The sequence below is a fragment of the Callorhinus ursinus genome, unplaced genomic scaffold (assembly GCF_003265705.2).
Source record: "Callorhinus ursinus isolate GAN/ISIS: 27379988/994484 unplaced genomic scaffold, GSC_fseal_2.0 scaffold36, whole genome shotgun sequence".
NCBI lineage: Eukaryota > Metazoa > Chordata > Mammalia > Carnivora > Otariidae > Callorhinus > Callorhinus ursinus.
Genome location: NW_027397098.1, coordinates 11654503 through 11661866, shown reverse-complemented (window position 1 = coordinate 11661866; position 7364 = coordinate 11654503).

The following is a 7364-nucleotide window of genomic DNA, read 5'->3' as shown; positions in this document are numbered from 1 at the left end:
AGGTTCTGCCCTATCAGTGTTTACACTCTGATCAACAGAGCATGAAAATTCCTAGCTCATTGACCCTGTGACAGTATCGTGATACCTCACTGAAAAATTTCTAAACAGACTATTGGGCTGTCACACTCCTTTTCTAGCATGTATTATCCATATCATCACAAGAGGCTGACTAACGCTGTTAGGTTAATTTCTGGATTCTGACTCTGTTAATCTTTTCCTTCTCTCTCGTGCCTAAATCAGGTGCATTAAAGCATCTCCTCCTCTCCTCTCAAAAAGGCATTAGACTCCCAGTAAGTCTATTCCACCTTGCTTACACATAGGAGATGTGCATGAAATGTATGCTAACTAGACGTACTGTGGCCATCATTCCACTGTCTATCCAAATATCAAATCATCACGCTGTACATCTGAAACACATAATGGTATACCTCAATTATATCTCAATAAAAAAGAGAATATGCATTATAAATATTAAAAATATGTGGGGGGAAGAGAAAATATGCATTGAAAATGAAATACCATTTTCATGAGTCTGTTTAAATTGTTGTATTCCATGAAAAGATCAGCTACAATGATGGTGAAGAAAGTAAGATTTCACTATGTAAACAATGCGTACCTGGGGTATGACACTCCAGAATGTTGACCATTACTGTGATATTTATTATTTTATTGTGATTCTGGTCTCTGTTCTGGAGTAGCCAATTTTTAAGATGCCTAAATGAAACCGTATTAATTTTGAGGAAACAGACTAAGATTCATTTTAAAAAGTCCCTGGGTTTGTAGATTTTATTGCATAACTGGTCACAATGAACTTGCCAGCAGGTGTTCAGCCTGCCCAGATTTAGAGTCCCCAAATGCCTTCTCAACCTGCGCCCTCCTGGCCTCCTCTGCTCAGATGTCTCCTGTCCTTTCCCTTCCATGTCTTGTCTTGGCCCCTCTAACTAGAACTGCTCTGTCTCTGCCTTTGCTGAGTTTAGAAATTCTTCCAAGACCTTTGAGCTTGCCCAAAGCCAGCTCAGTCACTGGCACCTTCTCCTTGGGTTGCATCGTTCATACCAGGGATTGTTTAATTATGAAACACTTGTTGGTATTTTCTGGCCTTTGATACAGACTACCACCTTGAATCGGCATCTGCAATTCCCCCTCAGTACCGATTCTCAACCGTCTCAAACCTCAGTTTCTATTTGCCTGGCTTCTCCATTTTATTTTAATTTCCTTTAACCAACTTCTTTAATAAAGTAACTGTCAACATAGCACAAGATATTAGTGGTTGACAATACCTCACCCTTTAAGAAATATATTCAATCGGAAATGTGATGTGAGCTCATACTTCTAAAATTATGTTTAAGATACTATTTCCGGCTCTGTCTCTCCTAAGGGAGGCAAACGGGACCTAGTAGCATCACTACCTACCCCCAATTCTCTTGTGTGATACCAGTGACTAGAGTTTACTCCCTAGCTCTGTTTCCTCCGAAAAGAAATCTGTCTTCTTAGAGAGTAGGTATTTGTGTCTTGCATCAGGAAAATTCAGGACAGAACTGAACACCATGTTGATGCCAGAAATCAAGCCAGCAACAAGGCTGATAAAACAAGGCATCCAAGGAAGGAATCCTGCCAGACCACCTGTGACAATTTGAAAATGAAAATAACATTAACATCATTATTTGGAAGAAGTTGATTCTACGAAAAGCCACGAGTTCATAATTACAGTGAAAAACAGAAAATCAATATAAAGGTTAGGAAAAGGCGGTTGAAGTATAAAAGCTGGATGAACACAAATAAAATATGTTGAGTTTGTCACCGGTTTTAATAAGTGCAGGAAGATGAATGGACGTGACTATTTTTTCTTCTTTTATATCCATGGCAGGTGATAGAGTAGAGATTTGAACGTCTCTATTTGTGCAAGCGGGACATTGAGGCAAGCCCAGCAGCTGTGAAAAGGCACCAGGTGGGAAGGATGGCGGCAGGTGTATGGACAGGAAGTGTATCGAGTACAGGAACAATGGATCCACCAGTGGCCACACAAGTGACGGGTCAGTGGTCCGGTGCTCAAGTACAGAAAGAGCTTCACAATCGCTTCTCGGCCTTTTGGCTAAGATCAAGTGTAGAAAGAGCTTCACAGTGTAGAAGAGAGGTGAATAAATCCTGTGGATCCCATAACACTGGTAAACGGAACCTCTAAAAGGCAGGTCCATTCATGAGACACCAGGTTGCAAAAATACTAAAACCTATAAGGAAGGCAAAGTCACGGGCACTTTCTAAAGTGTGTAGAAAGTAAAGGTTTACCATAAAAAAAAAGAGGTCATTTTGGTGATCAGTGGCTTGGATTTGAATCACCTGAGGAGAGGCAACCACATCAGGGCCCTAACTAAGGATAAATCAATCATCCAAATCCCGCTAATTTTTTGGTTCCAAAACATTTTACTTCTGAATACTGAAAGTTGGAATTCCCATAACTTTCAAGTGTCCTGAAATATTATTCGTCCTTTGGATTTTTCAGCCATTAAAAAAATGTCTAAGTCATTTTTAGCTTGGGGGCTATACGTACACAGGCAGTGAGCCGTGCTCACTTTGTGGATCTCTGCTCCATATAATTAGTAGACATTACGATATCTATGATTATCTTTCTATAGATTATGTCTTAACTGTGACAAAATCTGCATAACAATGTCATTTTGACCATGCCTAACTACACAGTCCAGTGGCATTAAATAGATACACAATGTTGTACAACCATCACCACTAACTCTACACAACACATTTTTGTCATCCCCAACAAAAACTCTGTACCTGTCAGAAAATTTCCTTTGGGAGAGTTCACTACTGATGTGTAGAAACACAACTGATCTCTGTATGTTCGTCTTGCTCCTTGCAAGTTTGCAGAGCTCGTTTATTAGCTCTACGAGTTTCTTTATGAGCCCTTTGGGATTTGCTGTACGTAAGGTCACGTCATCTGTGACAGAGAATGGTTTTCCCTCATCCTTTCCAATTTGGATGCCCTTTCTTTCTGTTGCTTGTCTCGTGGCTCTGGCTAGAGGGTCCAGTATAATGTTGAATAGCAGTGGTGGGAATGGGTGTCCTATCTTGCTCCTGATCTCAGGAGGAATGCTTTCAGCCTTCCAACATTGAGTGGGACGTCAGCTGTGGGTTTTTAATGTATGGCTTTGCTGGGAGTTTAGCTAAACTACTGCATGACGTCGCTGCCTCAGCATCCCTCTTGTGTGGTTAGGTACAAAATGAACTGAATGATGCGAGCCCCTCCCACAAACTCATGCCCTAAATAACAGTGTTTTTGAATGCCTTCAAAAGAAGAGATGGCTCCTTGAAATCTCCTGGAATCCACATTAAGATTCATACCCTTTGGGGTATAAAACAACGGCAAGAGCCTCTGTATTTGCAGGCAGCAGGCAGAAGCAGCAACCTACCATCGAAACACAGAACATGGATACTGACCACCCTGGATCCAACAAACCCTACCAGACCTCTCGTTTCCATCCTCACAGCCGCCTGCCGCAGGCCGGGGGGTTGGGGATTCTAGGAACTACCATTCTGAGGGCTCTAATCGACCAATATTAGCTCGATTCACCGGCCAAGCTTTCCCCTGGATGTGGCAAGCTTTCAGATAGACTCCAGAGCTCCAAACTTTTTTGAAGGAAATCTAGGTGTTGGTCTAGCAATAACATTTTTACAATCATTGCTTTTGCCTGTTTTTCTCCACTTTGTCTCATCAGTGATGTTCAATTTGTGATTTCAATGCAAACTGTTTCAGAGATGATTTTTCCAAAATGTAACCAACTTTTAGATACTTGACAAAAATCAGTTCCCATGTCTTGATTGGTAGAGTAAACTTAATCTACTTAGCATGAACCTAAGGACAATTCATTGTAGATGCTATTCCTCTCCAGTCATAAAAGTGCTTTAGACATACTCTAACCAACTGGCAGAAATGATTCTCTGGCAAGGGGAAACTTAACCTAACACTTGGCGTCTTTGTGACATTTGTCACAACCGCCTGGAATAGCACCATAACTTTCCTTCATGCATTCTGGTTCCCTATCTTTTTTTTCTTTTTAGGTTTTTATTTATTTATTTGTCAGAGGGAGAGCATGCACAAGCAGAGGGAGAAGCAGACTCCCCGCTGAGCAGGGAGCCCGATGCGGGACTCGATCCCAGGACCCTGAGATCCTGACCTGAGCTGAAGGCAGACACTTAACCGACTGAGCCACCCAGGTGTACCTCTGGTTCCCTATCTTTGAGCAACTGCTGCTCCCATCCTTGCGGTTTTCCGACTACAAAGAAATGTGTTTGGAGAGCAAGATAATTCTTTGTACGTATGGATTCTGAAAGAAAAACGTGACCTGCTCTGTCATAAGGAGCTCCAAATTACATAGTTGGAGTTTACAGAGCCTGCATCTTTAGACACAATTATTGGTTATGAGGTGAGCAACTAACTGCAGATAAACCAATTATGTACTTCCCCATGGCTAAAGCAATGCGTCCCAGGCTAAGGGTTTTAAGAACACAAGGACAATCTTCCTTGGGATTTTTCCAATTGGTCCCTTCCATAATCTATGCAAAATCCAAGATCACAATTATCTTAATTTACATTCACATTCTTAATCCAGACTCTTAAGGCAAGGCATCACGCCAAGGTAGCTGGTTCAATCTCAACCACCGACTGTGTCAGAACCAGGCTCCCTCTTGAGCCCTTCCCTATGTCACTGGTGCAGACTTTCCTATCCTCACGGTAATGGACATCAAGCACTGTGTAGCCTTTTCCCACCACTTTTCTTTCCTTTTCCTACATTATTTATATTCACTATAACATACCTGCTAATTTCAAATATTGAAGAGCTCTGGTGGCCAAGGACCAAAAGCAGCTGGCTTCATCTGAACTTCAAAACAATGGTTCTCAAAGTGTAGTCACAGGCCCCACGGAGGCCCCTAAAATCCCTTTTTGAGGCATAAGAGAAAGACTATCTTCATGAGACCAAGATACTATTTTCCTTTTTCATCCTATCTCATATGTATACAGTGGAGTTTTCCAGAGGTTTGCACAGTGTGGGATGTTGTACCAGATGGAATGCAGAAGCAGATTTGATATTCCACTTGTCTTCTCTTGGGCTACTCATTCGATTTTCAAAAATACCAAACAGGGCGCCTGGGTGGCTCAGTTGGTTAAGCGACTGCCTTCGGCTCAGGTCATGATCCTGGAGTCCCGGGATCGAGTCCCACATCGGGCTCCCTGCTCGGCAGGGGGTCTGCTTCTCCCTCTGACCCTCTTCCCTCTCATGCTCTCTGTCTCTCTCTCTCTCTCTCTCTCTCTCAAATAAATAAATAAAATCTTTAAAAAATAAAAATAAAAAAAAATACCAAACAGTATCACTCTTGTCCCTGATGAGTTTTTGTTTTGGAAAATATTTTTATTTTTCATAAAAGGTACTTTTCATGTTAATATGTCATAGGCTTATTATTTTTTTATTGACACAACACATAAATATTTAAAATTTCCTCAGTTTCATTTCCATTATAGTATGTAGACTCTTTAAAATGCCGAACTTACAGAAACAGACGGTAGGTTGGTGGTTGCCAGGCTAGGGCTGTGGGGGGGAAATGGGCAAAGGTGGTCAAAGGGCACAAACTTTCCTTTGTCGAGTGAATAAGTTCTGGGGATTGAAACAGCATGGTGACTCTAGTTAATCATACTGTATTGTACACTTGAAAATTGCCAAGATAGTAAATTTTAAAAGGCCTCACAACCCCTCCCCCAAAAGTAACTGTGTGAGGTGGTAGATGTAGTAAATAACCTTACTGTAGCAATCATTTTGCAGCACATGTGTATAGCGAATCATCACACTGCCTTGAATTTACACAGGGTTACCTATCAATTACATCAATAATCTAGAAATGTATACATAAATGAAATTATTTTAAAAGAAGTAGTGTGAATTTACCAAAAACAACAGTTATTTTCTGTACTACAAAATGCTACAGTCATTTAGCTAAACTCTGATAATAAAAAAGGTGTCATACTGTGAAAATAGACATACTTTAGAAGTCACTAACTATAGTATAATTGTCCTAAAGGATGCAAATATAATACAAAAGAAAAGAATATACTAGAATACACCTAGAGACTTCTGTCATTGACTGGGTACAAGACAAATACACAAAACTTACACCAAAGCACCACAAAATGGAAATGAGCAAAATATCACCTGCATTCTAATCATAACAACCTCAAAATACTTAGGACTAAATTTAACCAGAGTGATGGAACCTCTATGGAAAACATCCTTGAAGGCATAAAATAACATCTGAACAAGTGAAAATGTATGCAAAATTTTTGGACAGTTTATTAAAATTTAAATTCTCATAAAATAATGCATACACCCCAGCAATTATAATTCAAATTCCCCAAAAAGTCCAATTTTTAAAATCATATACAAATTTTTTCTGGTGTATGTACAAAAAAAATTAATGCCAGAGAGAAAATTCCTGAAAAGAAAATTCATAGAAAGTATCAGTGATGGACACTGTCTTGACTGGACCTCACAACTTATTACAAAGCCACAATTACCTAAATAATCATATTGTACTCATCCATCAAAAAGAATGAAATCTTGCCATTTGCAACAGTGTGGATGGAACTAGAGGGTATTATGCTAAGCGAAATCAGAGAAAATCAGTCAATCAGAGAAAGACAATTATCATATGGTTTCTCTCATATGTGAAATTTAAGAAACAAAACAGATGAACATAGAGGATAGGAAGGAAAATTAAATAAGATGAAATCAGAGAGGGAGACAAACCATAAGAGACCCTTAACTCTAGGACAAAAAACTGAGGGTTGCTGGAGGGGAGGAGGTGGGAGATGGGGTAACTGGGTGATGGGCATTGAGGGCACGTGATGTGATGAGCACTGGGTGTTCTATGCAACAGATGAATCACTGACCTCTACCTCTGAAATTAATAATACAGGTTGTGTTAATTAAATTGATTTTAAATAAATAAAAAGTAAAAAAATAATTGTATTGGTATAAGGTTACACAAAACTTCTCGTGGAGCAGAGTAGAAAATTCAGAATTAGGTTTTATTTATATGAGAATTTAAGATATGATTAACAGGGGGGATATAATCCAGAGGACAGTAATGAATTATTTAACACATGATACTGGATAAACGCCTATCCACCTCAAAGAAAATAGGATTGGATTTCCCTTCTTACATCATACGTGTAAATAATTCTAGATACATAAACAATATAAAGTATAAAAAGGGAGAAGAAAAATACAAGAAACTCTAGGGCACAGTCTTGTGCATGAGAAGACTTCATTAAGTAGACCAGAAAATCAAATGCTATG